The following is a 14,253-nucleotide window of genomic DNA, read 5'->3' on the forward strand; positions in this document are numbered from 1 at the left end:
GATATTTTAATAAAATAAGTAGAAATCCACTATATAAGTTTGTTTGCGTTATCTTGAGCAACATCCCGAGATAATCGTCTCCATGCTCCAAATCCATTTAAAGCCATTTTTAAGCATTTCGCGCATACATGATATGAACACATTTTTTCTCCAAAACTATAACAGATGCAAGCTTGTCCCTGTTTGAGTGGAGATGATATTTAATTAAATAAGTAGAAATCCACTAAAGTTTTGTTTGGTTATCTTGCAATCCCGAGATAATCGTCTCCATGCTCCAAATCCATTTTAAAGCCATTTTTAAGGCATTTCGCGCATACATGAAATGAACACATTTTTCTCCAAAACTATAACAGATGCAAGCTTGTCCTGTTTGGTGGAGATGATATTTAATTAAATAAGTAGAAATCCACTAAAAGTTTTGTTTGGTTATCTTGCAATCCCGAGATAATCGTCTCCATGCTCCAAATCCATTTTAAAGCCATTTTTAAGGCATTTCGCGCATGACATGAAATGAACACATTTTTCTCCAAAACTATAACAGATGCAAGCTTGTCTGTTTGGTGGAGATGATATTTAATAAAATAAGTAGAAATCCACTAAAAGTTTTGTTTGGTTATCTTGCAATCCCGAGATAATCGTCTCCATGGCTCCAAATCCATTTTAAAGCCATTTTTAAGGCATTTCGACGCATACATGAAATGAACACATTTTTCTCCAAAACTATAACAGATGCAAGCTTGTCCTGTTTGGTGGAGATGATAATTTAATAAAATAAGTAGAAATCCACTAAAAGTTTTGTTTGGTTATCTTGCAATCCCGAGATAATCGTCTCCATGCTCCAAATCCATTTTAAAGCCATTTTAAGGCATTTCACGCATACATGAAATGAACACATTTTTTCTCCAAAACGATAACAGATGCAAGCTTGTCCTGTTTGGTGGAGATGATATTTAATAAAATAAGTAGAAATCCACTAAAAGTTTTGTTTGGTTATCTTGCAATCCCGAGATAATCGTCTCCATGCTCCAAATCCATTTTAAAGCCATTTTTAAGGCATTTCGCGCATACATGAAATGAACACATTTTTCTCCAAAACTATAACAGATGCAAGCTTGTCCTGTTTGGTGGAGATGATATTTAATAAATAAGTAGAAATCCACTAAAAGTTTTGTTTGGTTATCTTGCAATCCCGAGATAATTGTCTCCATGCTCCAAATCCATTTTAAAGCCATTTTTAAGGCATTTCGCGCATACATGAAATGAACACATTTTTCTCCAAAACTATAACAGATGCAAGCTTGTCCTGTTTGGTGGAGATGATATTTAATAAAATAAGTAGAAATCCACTAAAAGTTTTGTTTGGTTATCTTGCAATCCCGAGATAATCGTCTCCATGCTCCAAATCCATTTTAAAGCCATTTTTAAGGCATTTCGCGCATACATGAAATGAACACATTTTTCTCCAAAACGATAACAGATGCAAGCTTGTCCTGTTTGGTGGAGATGATATTTAATAAAATAAGTAGAAATCCACTAAAAGTTTTGTTTGGTTATCTTGCAATCCCGAGATAATCGTCTCCATGCTCCAAATCCATTTTAAAGCCATTTTTAAGGCATTTCGCGCATACATGAAATGAAACACATTTTTCTCCAAAACTATAACAGATGCAAGCTTGTCCTGTTTGGTGGAGATGATATTTAATAAAATAAGTAGAAATCCACTAAAAGTTTTGTTTGGTTATCTTGCAATCCCGAGATAATCGTCTCCATGCTCCAAATCCATTTTAAAGCCATTTTTAAGGCATTTCGCGCATACATGAAATGAACACATTTTCTCCAAAACTATAACAGATGCAAGCTTGTCCTGTTTGGTGGAGAATGATATTTAATAAAATAAGTAGAAATCCACTAAAAGTTTTGTTTGGTTATCTTGCAATCCCGAGATAATCGTCTCCATGCTCCAAATCCATTTTAAAGCCATTTTAAGGCATTTCGCGCATACATGAAATGAACACATTTTCTCTCCAAAACGATAACAGATGCAAGCTTGTCCTGTTTGGTGGAGATGATATTTAATAAAATAAGTAGAAATCCACTAAAAGTTTTGTTTGGTTATCTTGCAATCCCGAGATAATCGTCTCCATGCTCCAAATCCATTTTAAAGCCATTTTTAAGGCATTTCGCGCATACATGAAATGAACACATTTTTCTCCAAAACTATAACAGATGCAAGCTTGTCCTGTTTGGTGGAGATGATATTTAATAAAATAAGTAGAAATCCACTAAAAGTTTTGTTTGGTTATCTTGCAATCCCGAGATAATCGTCTCCATGCTCCAAATCCATTTTAAAGCCATTTTTAAGGCATTTCGCGCATACATGAAATGAACACATTTTCTCCAAAACTATAACAGATGCAAGCTTGTCCTGTTTGGTGGAGATGATATTTAATAAAATAAGTAGAAATCCACTAAAAGTTTTGTTTGGTTATCTTGCAATCCCGAGATAATCGTCTCCATGCTCCAAATCCATTTTAAAGCCATTTTTAAGGCATTTCGCGCATACATGAAATGAACACATTTTTCTCCAAAACTATAACAGATGCAAGCTTGTCCTGTTTGGTGGAGATGATATTTAATAAAATAAGTAGAAATCCACTAAAAGTTTTGTTTGGTATCTTGCAATCCCGAGATAATCGTCTCCATGCTCCAAATCCATTTTTAAAGCCATTTTTAAGGCATTTCGACGCATACATGAAATGAACACATTTTTCTCCAAAACGATAACAGATGCAAGCTTGTCCTGTTTGGTGGAGATGATATTTAATAAAATAAGTAGAAATCCACTAAAAGTTTTGTTTGGTTATCTTGCAATCCCGAGATAATCGTCTCCATGCTCCAAATCCATTTCAAAGCCATTTTTAAGGCATTTCGCGCATACATGAAATGAACACATTTTTCTCCAAAACTATAACAGATGCAAGCTTGTCCTGTTTGGTGGAGATGATATTTAATAAAATAAGTAGAAATCCACTAAAAGTTTTGTTTGGTTATCTTGCAATCCCGAGATAATCGTCTCCATGCTCCAAATCCATTTTAAAGCCATTTTTAAGGCATTTCGCGCATACATGAAATGAACACATTTTTCTCCAAAACGATAACAGATGCAAGCTTGTCCTGTTTGGTGGAGATGATATTTAATAAAATAAGTAGAAATCCACTAAAAGTTTTGTTTGGTTATCTTGCAATCCCGAGATAATCGTCTCCATGCTCCAAATCCATTTTAAAGCCATTTTTAAGGCATTTCGCGCATACATGAAATGAACACATTTTTCTCCAAAACTATAACAGATGCAAGCTTGTCCTGTTTGGTGGAGATGATATTTCATAAAATAAGTAGAAATCCACTAAAAGTTTTGTTTGGTTATCTTGCAATCCCGAGATAATCGTCTCATGCTCCAAATCCATTTTAAAGCCATTTTTAAGGCATTTCACGCATACATGAAATGAACACATTTTTCTCCAAAACGATAACAGATGCAAGCTTGTCCTGTTTGGTGGAGATGATATTTAATAAAATAAGTAGAAATCCACTAAAAGTTTTGTTTGGTTATCTTGCAATCCCGAGATAATCGTCTCCATGCTCCAAATCCATTTCAAAGCCATTTTTAAGGCATTTCGCGCATACATGAAATGAACACATTTTTCTCCAAAACTATAACAGATGCAAGCTTGTCCTGTTTGGTGGAGATGATATTTAATAAAATAAGTAGAAATCCACTAAAAGTTTTGATTTGGTTATCTTGCAATCCCGAGATAATCGTCTCCATGCTCCAAATCCATTTTAAAGCCATTTTTAAGGCATTCGCGCATACATGAAATGAACACATTTCTTTCTCCAAAACGATAACAGATGCAAGCTTGTCCTGTTTGGTGGAGATGATATTTAATAAAATAAGTAGAAATCCACTAAAAGTTTTGTTTGGTTATCTTGCAATCCCGAGATAATCGTCTCCATGCTCCAAATCCATTTTAAAGCCATTTTTAAGGCATTTCGCGCATACATGAAATGAACACATTTTTCTCCAAAACTATAACAGATGCAAGCTTGTCCTGTTTGGTGGAGATGATATTTAATAAAATAAGTAGAAATCCACTAAAAGTTTTGTTTGGTTATCTTGCAATCCCGAGATAATCGTCTCCATGCTCCAAATCCATTTTAAAGCCATTTTTAAGGCATTTCGCGCATACATGAAATGAACACATTTTTCTCCAAAACTATAACAGATGCAAGCTTGTCCTGTTTGGTGGAGATGATATTTAATAAAATAAGTAGAAATCCACTAAAAGTTTTGTTTGGTTATCTTGCAATCCCGAGATAATCGTCTCCATGCTCCAAATCCATTTTAAAGCCATTTTTAAGGCATTTCGCGCATACATGAAATGAACACATTTTTCTCCAAAACTATAACAGATGCAAGCTTGTCCTGTTTGGTGGAGATGATATTTAATAAAATAAGTAGAAATCCACTAAAAGTTTTGTTTGGTTATCTTGCAATCCCGAGATAATCGTCTCCATGCTCCAAATCCATTTTAAAGCCATTTTTAAGGCATTTGCGCATACATGAAATGAACACATTTTTCTCCAAAACTATAACAGATGCAAGCTTGTCCTGTTTGGTGGAGATGATATTTAATAAAATAAGTAGAAATCCACTAAAAGTTTTGTTTGGTTATCTTGCAATCCCGAGATAATCGTCTCCATGCTCCAAATCTATTTTAAAGCCATTTTTAAGGCATTTCGCGCATACATGAAATGAACACATTTTTCTCCAAAACTATAACAGATGCAAGCTTGTCCTGTTTGGTGGAGATGATATTTAATAAAATAAGTAGAAATCCACTAAAAGTTTTGTTTGGTTATCTTGCAATCCCGAGATAATCGTCTCCATGCTCCAAATCCATTTTAAAGCCATTTTTAAGGCATTTCGCGCATACATGAAATGAACACATTTTTCTCCAAAACTATAACAGATGCAAGCTTGTCCTGTTTGGTGGAGATGATATTTAATAAAATAAGTAGAAATCCACTAAAAGTTTTGTTTGGTTATCTTGCAATCCCGAGATAATCGTCTCCATGCTCCAAATCCATTTTAAAGCCATTTTTAAGGCATTTCGCGCATACATGAAATGAACACATTTTTCTCCAAAACTATAACAGATGCAAGCTTGTCCTGTTTGGTGGAGATGATATTTAATAAAATAAGTAGAAATCCACTAAAAGTTTTGTTTGGTTATCTTGCAATCCCGAGATAATCGGTCTCCATGCTCCAAATCCATTTTAAAAGCCATTTTTAAGGCATTTCGCGCATACATGAAATGAACACATTTTTCTCCAAAACTATAACAGATGCAAGCTTGTCCTGTTTGGTGGAGATGATATTTAATAAAATAAGTAGAAATCCACTAAAAGTTTTGTTTGGTTATCTTGCAATCCCGAGATAATCGTCTCCATGCTCCAAATCCATTTTAAAGCCATTTTTAAGGCATTTCGCGCATACATGAAATGAACACATTTTTCTCCAAAACTATAACAGATGCAAGCTTGTCCTGTTTGGTGGAGATGATATTTAATAAAATAAGTAGAAATCCACTAAAGTTTTGTTTGGTTATCTTGCAATCCCGAGATAATCGTCTCCATGCTCCAAATCCATTTTAAAGCCATTTTTAAGGCATTTCGCGCATACATGAAATGAACACATTTTCTCCAAAACTATAACAGATGCAAGCTTGTCCTGTTTGGTGGAGATGATATTTAATAAAATAAGTAGAAATCCACTAAACGTTTTGTTTGGTTATCTTGCAATCCCGAGATAATCGTCTCCATGCTCCAAATCCATTTTAAAGCCATTTTAAGGCATTTCGCGCATACATGAAATGAACACATTTTTCTCCAAAACTATAACAGATGCAAGCTTGTCCTGTTTGGTGGAGATGATATTTAATAAAATAAGTAGAAATCCACTAAAAGTTTTGTTTGGTTATCTTGCAATCCCGAGATAATCGTCTCCATGCTCCAAATCCATTTTAAAGCCATTTTTAAGGCATTTCGCGCATACATGAAATGAACACATTTTTCTCCAAAACTATAACAGATGCAAGCTTGTCCTGTTTGGTGGAGATGATATTTAATAAAATAAGTAGAAATCCACTAAAAGTTTTGTTTGGTTATCTTGCAATCCCGAGATAATCGTCTCCATGCTCCAAATCCATTTTAAAGCCATTTTTAAGGCATTTCGCGCATACATGAAATGAACACATTTTCTCCAAAACTATAACAGATGCAAGCTTGTCCTGTTTGGTGGAGATGATATTTAATAAAATAAGTAGAAATCCACTAAAAGTTTTGTTTGGTTATCTTGCAATCCCGAGATAATCGTCTCCATGCTCCAAATCCATTTTAAAGCCATTTTTAAGGCATTTCGCGCATACATGAAATGAACACATTTTTCTCCAAAACTATAACAGATGCAAGCTTGTCCTGTTTGGTGGAGATGATATTTAATAAAATAAGTAGAAATCCACTAAAAGTTTTGTTTGGTTATCTTGCAATCCCGAGATAATCGTCTCCATGCTCCAAATCCATTTTAAAGCCATTTTTAAGGCATTTCGCGCATACATGAAATGAACACATTTTTCTCCAAAACTATAACAGATGCAAGCTTGTCCTGTTTGGTGGAGATGATATTTAATAAAATAAGTAGAAATCCACTAAAAGTTTTGTTTGGTTATCTTGCAATCCCGAGATAATCGTCTCCATGCTCCAAATCCATTTTAAAGCCATTTTTTAAGGCATTTCGCGCATACATGAATTGAACACATTTTTCTCCAAAACTATAACAGATGCAAGCTTGTCCTGTTTGGTTGAGATGATATTTAATAAAATAAGTAGAAATCCACTAAAAGTTTTGTTTGGTTATCTTGCAATCCCGAGATAATCGTCTCCATGCTCCAAATCCATTTTAAAGCCATTTTTAAGGCATTTCGCGCATACATGAAATGAACACATTTTTCTCCAAAACTATAACAGATGCAAGCTTGTCCTGTTTGGTGGAGATGATATTTAATAAAATAAGTAGAAATCCACTAAAAGTTTTGTTTGGTTATCTTGCAATCCCGAGATAATCGTCTCCATGCTCCAAATCCATTTTAAAGCCATTTTTAAGGCATTTCGCGCATACATGAAATGAACACATTTTTCTCCAAAACTATAACAGATGCAAGCTTGTCCTGTTTGGTGGAGATGATATTTAATAAAATAAGTAGAAATCCACTAAAAGTTTTGTTTGGTTATCTTGCAATCCCGAGATAATCGTCTCCATGCTCCAAATCCATTTTAAAGCCATTTTTAAGGCATTTCGCGCATACATGAAATGAACACATTTTTCTCCAAAACTATAACAGATGCAAGCTTGTCCTGTTTGGTGGAGATAGATATTTAATAAAATAAGTAGAAATCCACTAAAAGTTTTGTTTGGTTATCTTGCAATCCCGAGATAATCGTCTCCATGCTCCAAATCCATTTTAAAGCCATTTTTAAGGCATTTCGCGCATACATGAAATGAACACATTTTTCTCCAAAACTATAACAGATGCAAGCTTGTCCTGTTTGGTGGAGATGATATTTAATAAAATAAGTAGAAATCCACTAAAAGTTTTGTTTGGTTATCTTGCAATCCCGAGATAATCGTCTCCATGCTCCAAATCCATTTTAAAGCCATTTTAAGGCATTTCGCGCATACATGAAATGAACACATTTTTCTCCAAAACTATAACAGATGCAAGCTTGTCCTGTTTGGTGGAGATGATATTTAATAAAATAAGTAGAAATCCACTAAAAGTTTTGTTTGGTTATCTTGCAATCCCGAGATAATCGTCTCCATGCTCCAAATCCATTTTAAAGCCATTTTTAAGGCATTTCGCGCATACATGAAATGAACACATTTTTCTCCAAAACTATAACAGATGCAAGCTTGTCCTGTTTGGTGGAGATGATATTTAATAAAATAAGTAGAAATCCACTAAAAGTTTTGTTTGGTTATCTTGCAATCCCGAGATAATCGTCTCCATGCTCCCAAATCCATTTTAAAGCCATTTTTAAGGCATTTCGCGCATACATGAAATGAACACATTTTCTCTCCAAACTATAACAGATGCAAGCTTGTCCTGTTTGGTGGAGATGATATTTAATAAAATAAGTAGAAATCCACTAAACGTTTTGTTTGGTTATCTTGCAATCCCGAGATAATCGTCTCCATGCTCCAAATCCATTTTAAAGCCATTTTTAAGGCATTTCGCGCATACATGAAATGAACACATTTTTCTCCAAAACTATAACAGATGCAAGCTTGTCCTGTTTGGTGGAGATGATATTTAATAAAATAAGTAGAAATCCACTAAAAGTTTTGTTTGGTTATCTTGCAATCCCCGAGATAATCGTCTCCATGCTCCAAATCCATTTAAAGCCATTTTTAAGGCATTTCGCGCATACATGAAATGAACACATTTTTCTCCAAAACTATAAACAGATGCAAGCTTGTCCTGTTTGGTGGAGATGATATTTAATAAAATAAGTAGAAATCCACTAAAAGTTTTGTTTGGTTATCTTGCAATCCCGAGATAATCGTCTCCATGCTCCAAATCCATTTAAAGCCATTTTTAAGGCATTTCGCGCATACATGAAATGAACACATTTTTCTCCAAAACTATAACAGATGCAAGCTTGTCCTGTTTGGTGGAGATGATATTTAATAAAATAAGTAGAAATCCACTAAAAGTTTTGTTTGGTTATCTTGCAATCCCGAGATAATCGTCTCCATGCTCCAAATCCATTTTAAAGCCATTTTTAAGGCATTTCGCGCATACATGAAATGAACACATTTTTCTCCAAAACTATAACAGATGCAAGCTTGTCCTGTTTGGTGGAGATGATATTTAATAAAATAAGTAGAAATCCACTAAAAGTTTTGTTTGGTTATCTTGCAATCCCGAGATAATCGTCTCCATGCTCCAAATCCATTTTAAAGCCATTTTTAAGGCATTTCGCGCATACATGAAATGAACACATTTTTCTCCAAAACTATAACAGATGCAAGCTTGTCCTGTTTGGTGGAGATGATATTTAATAAAATAAGTAGAAATCCACTAAAAGTTTTGTTTGGTTATCTTGCAATCCCGAGATAATCGTCTCCATGCTCCAAATCCATTTTAAAGCCATTTTTAAGGCATTTCGCGCATACATGAAATGAACACATTTTTCTCCAAAACTATAACAGATGCAAGCTTGTCCTGTTTGGTGGAGATGATATTTAATAAAATAAGTAGAAATCCACTAAAAGTTTTGTTTTGGTTATCTTGCAATCCCGAGATAATCGTCTCCATGCTCCAAATCCATTTTAAAGCCATTTTTAAGGCATTTCGCGCATACATGAAATGAACACATTTTTCTCCAAAACTATAACAGATGCAAGCTTGTCCTGTTTGGTGGAGATGATATTTAATAAAATAAGTAGAAATCCACTAAAAGTTTTGTTTGGTTATCTTGCAATCCCGAGATAATCGTCTCCATGCTCCAAATCCATTTTAAAGCCATTTTTAAGGCATTTCGCGCATACATGAAATGAACACATTTTTCTCCAAAACTATAACAGATGCAAGCTTGTCCTGTTTGGTGGAGATTATATTTAATAAAATAAGTAGAAATCCACTAAAAGTTTTGTTTGGTTATCTTGCAATCCCGAGATAATCGTCTCCATGCTCCAAATCCATTTTAAAGCCATTTTTAAGGGCATTTCGCGCATACATGAAATGATCACATTTTTCTCCAAAACTATAACAGATGCAAGCTTGTCCTGTTTGGTGGAGATAATATTTAATAAAATAAGTAGAAATCCACTAAAAGTTTTGTTTGGTTATCTTGCAATCCCGAGATAATCGTCTCCATGCTCCAAATCCATTTTAAAGCCATTTTTAAGGCATTTCGCGCATACATGAAATGAACACATTTTTCTCCAAAACTATAACAGATGCAAGCTTGTCCTGTTTGGTGGAGATGATATTTAATAAAATAAGTAGAAATCCACTAAAAGTTTTGTTTGGTTATCTTGCAATCCCGAGATAATCGTCTCCATGCTCCAAATCCATTTTAAAGCCATTTTTAAGGCATTTCGCGCATACATGAAATGAACACATTTTTCTCCAAAACTATAACAGATGCAAGCTTGTCCTGTTTGGTGGAGATGATATTTAATAAAATAAGTAGAAATCCACTAAAAGTTTTGTTTGGTTATCTTGCAATCCCGAGATAATCGTCTCCATGCTCCAAATCCATTTTAAAGCCATTTTTAAGGCATTTCGCGCATACATGAAATGAACACATTTTTCTCCAAAACTATAACAGATGCAAGCTTGTCCTGTTTGGTGGAGATGATATTTAATAAAATAAGTAGAAATCCACTAAAAGTTTTGTTTGGTTATCTTGCAATCCCGAGATAATCGTCTCCATGCTCCAAATCCATTTTAAAGCCATTTTTAAGGCATTTCGCGCATACATGAAATGAACACATTTTTCTCCAAAACTATAACAGATGCAAGCTTGTCCTGTTTGGTGGAGATGATATTTAATAAAATAAGTAGAAATCCACTAAAAGTTTTGTTTGGTTATCTTGCAATCCCGAGATAATCGTCTCCATGCTCCAAATCCATTTTAAAGCCATTTCTAAGGCATTTCGCGCATAAATGAAATGAACACATTTTTCTCCAAAACTATAACAGATGCAAGCTTGTCCTGTTTGGTGGAGATGATATTTAATTAAATAAGTAGAAATCCACTAAAAGTTTTGTTTGGTTATCTTGCAATCCCGAGATAATCGTCTCCATGCTCCAAATCCATTTTAAAGCCATTTTTAAGGCATTTCGCGCATACATGAAATGAACACATTTTTCTCCAAAACTATAACAGATGCAAGCTTGTCCTGTTTGGTGGAGATGATATTTAATAAAATAAGTAGAAATCCACTAAAAGTTTTGTTTGGTTATCTTGCAATCCCGAGATAATCGTCTCCATGCTCCAAATCCATTTTAAAGCCATTTCTAAGGCATTTCGCGCATAAATGAAATGAACACATTTTTCTCCAAAACTATAACAGATGCAAGCTTGTCCTGTTTGGTGGAGATGATATTTAATTAAATAAGTAGAAATCCACTAAAAGTTTTGTTTGGTTATCTTGCAATCCCGAGATAATCGTCTCCATGCTCCAAATCCATTTTAAAGCCAAGGACGTGGGACAAGGACGTGCTTGATGATGGTGTTATTTCTGAGTAGGCAACTGCAGGTGCAGGACCGGAGGAGGCTTGTTCGCAGGCAGCATGGACAGGGGATTGGCTCGCATGCACAACCAGCGAAGACGTAGCAGTGACATTAGCAAGCACTGCTCCTCGACTCTGTTGTACTTCCCACAAAGTCGGGTGCTTGGCTGACATGTGCCTGATCATGCTGGTGGTGGTCAGGCTGCTAGTTTTGGTACCCCTGCTGATGCTGGCATGGCAGGTGTTGCAAATGACCTTTTTAGAATCATCTGGATCCAACTTAAAAAACTGCCAGACTCGGGAAGACCTAACATTTGTACAGGCACCTTGTGTCGTGTTGTTGTTCCGGGGAACGGTTGCCTGACTTCTGCCTGGAGCCACCACCCTGCTTCTTACTGCCTGTTGGGATGCTACGCCTCCCTCCCCGTGTGCACTGCTGTCCTCGCTCTGCATATCCTCCTGCCAGGTTGGGTCAGTTACTGGATCATCCACCACGTCGTCTTCCTCTTCCGCACCCTGCTCCTCCTCCTGACTAACTGACAATTGTGTCTCATCATCGTCCACCCCTTGTTGAGACACGTTGCCAACTTCGTGAGAACGTGGCTGCTCAAATATTTGGCCATCTGTACATACGATCTCCTCATGACCCACTTCAACATGAGCTGGCGAGAGGCCAGAATGTGCGAATGGAAACGTGAACAGCTCTTCCGAGTGTCCAAGTGTGGGATCATTAATGTCCGAGGACGTGTACTCAGCCTTGTGGTAGGAAGGAGGATCAGGTTCTGAAATGTGCGGTGCAGTATCACGGCTACTGACACTTGACCGTGTGGAAGACAGAGTGTTTGTGGTGGTGCCAATCTGACTGGAAGCATTATCCGCTATCCAACTAACAACCTGTTGACACTGGTCTTGGTTCAAGAGCGGTGTACTGCTGCGGTCCCCAAGAATTTGGGACAGGACGTGCGAGCGACTAGATGTGGCCCTTTGTTGTGGCAAAATTAGAGCTTGCCCACGACCTCGGCCTCTGCCTGCACCACCATCACGTCCACTTCCTTGTTCCTTGCCAACGCCCTTGCGCATTTTGCAATGCTGTGCTGACGTGTATTCACTAGACTTGGGCGTTATATCAAAGTTTGTGCAAATTGTGCACCTGTACGCTGCCACCGACAGGCACACACGTGCGGTTTTTAAATGCAAGCACGGACGCACTAAGAACCTAACAGGTTTTAGGAGCAAAAATTAATGATGAGAACTCTGACACTATCAGCCACTGCTGACTGACGTGTATTATACACTACACTTGTTCGTTATATAATAGTTTGGTAAAAACGCACACAAGTGCACCTGTACGCTGCCACCGACAGGCACACACGTGCGGTTTTTAAATGCAAGCACGGACGCACTAAGAACCTAACACAGGTTTTAGGAGCAAAAATTAATGACGAGAACTCTGACACTATCAGCCACTGCTGACTGACGTGTATTATACACTACACTTGTGCGTTATATAATAGTTTGGTAAAAACGCACACAAGTGCACCTGTACGCTGCCACCGACAGGCACACACGTGCGGTTTTTAAATGCAAGCACGGACGCACTAAGAACCTAACACAGGTTTTAGGAGCAAAAATTAATGACGAGAACTCTGACACTATCAGCCACTGCTGACTGACGTGTATTATACACTACACTTGTGCGTTATATAATAGTTTGGTAAAAACGCACACAAGTGCACCTGTACGCTGCCACCGACAGGCACACACGTGCGGTTTTTAAATGCAAGCACGGACGCACTAAGAACCTAACACAGGTTTTAGGAGCAAAAATTAATGACGAGAACTCTGACACTATCAGCCACTGCTGACTGACGTGTATTATACACTACACTTGTGCGTTATATAATAGTTTGGTAAAAACGCACACAAGTGCACCTGTACGCTGCCACCGACAGGCACACACGTGCGGTTTTTAAATGCAAGCACGGACGCACTAAGAACCTAACACAGGTTTTAGGAGCAAAAATTAATGACGAGAACTCTGACACTATCAGCCACTGCTGACTGACGTGTATTATACACTACACTTGTGCGTTATATAATAGTTTGGTAAAAACGCACACAAGTGCACCTGTACGCTGCCACCGACAGGCACACACGTGCGGTTTTTAAATGCAAGCACGGACGCACTAAGAACCTAACACAGGTTTTAGGAGCAAAAATTAATGACGAGAACTCTGACACTATCAGCCACTGCTGACTGACGTGTATTATACACTACACTTGTGCGTTATATAATAGTTTGGTAAAAACGCACACAAGTGCACCTGTACGCTGCCACCGACAGGCACACACGTGCGGTTTTTAAATGCAAGCATGGACGCACTAAGAACCTAACACAGGTTTTAGGAGCAAAAATTAATGACGAGAACTCTGACACTATCAGCCACTGCTGACTGACGTGTATTATACACTACACTTGTGCTTTATATAAGAGTTTGGTAAAAACGCACACAGGTGCACCTGTACGCTGCCACCGACAGGCACACACGTGCGGTTTTTAAATGCACGCACGGACGCACTAAGAACCTAACAGCCGCAGCCCCTAGTAGAAGAGCAATAACGTATAGGAGGAAAATCGGGTGCGTGCCGCGCTGTCACCAAATGGTTATCAACCTGCTCAGGACTTTACCCCATATTCCAGATGTGGCCTTACAAGTGATTTATAGAGGGGTAACAATACGTTGGGATCATCGGATCTAATCTCCCTTTTTATACACCCTAAAATCTTGTTTGCGTTAGAATAAACAATAACATCATAAAGGTATAGCAGTACCGTTTCAAAGTTTCGGTGTCCCAAGCAGCATTCCATCAGCCTCTGGAAGGTTCCTG

The sequence above is a fragment of the Anomaloglossus baeobatrachus genome, unplaced genomic scaffold (assembly GCF_048569485.1).
Source record: "Anomaloglossus baeobatrachus isolate aAnoBae1 unplaced genomic scaffold, aAnoBae1.hap1 Scaffold_595, whole genome shotgun sequence".
Classification (NCBI taxonomy): Eukaryota; Metazoa; Chordata; class Amphibia; order Anura; family Aromobatidae; genus Anomaloglossus; species Anomaloglossus baeobatrachus.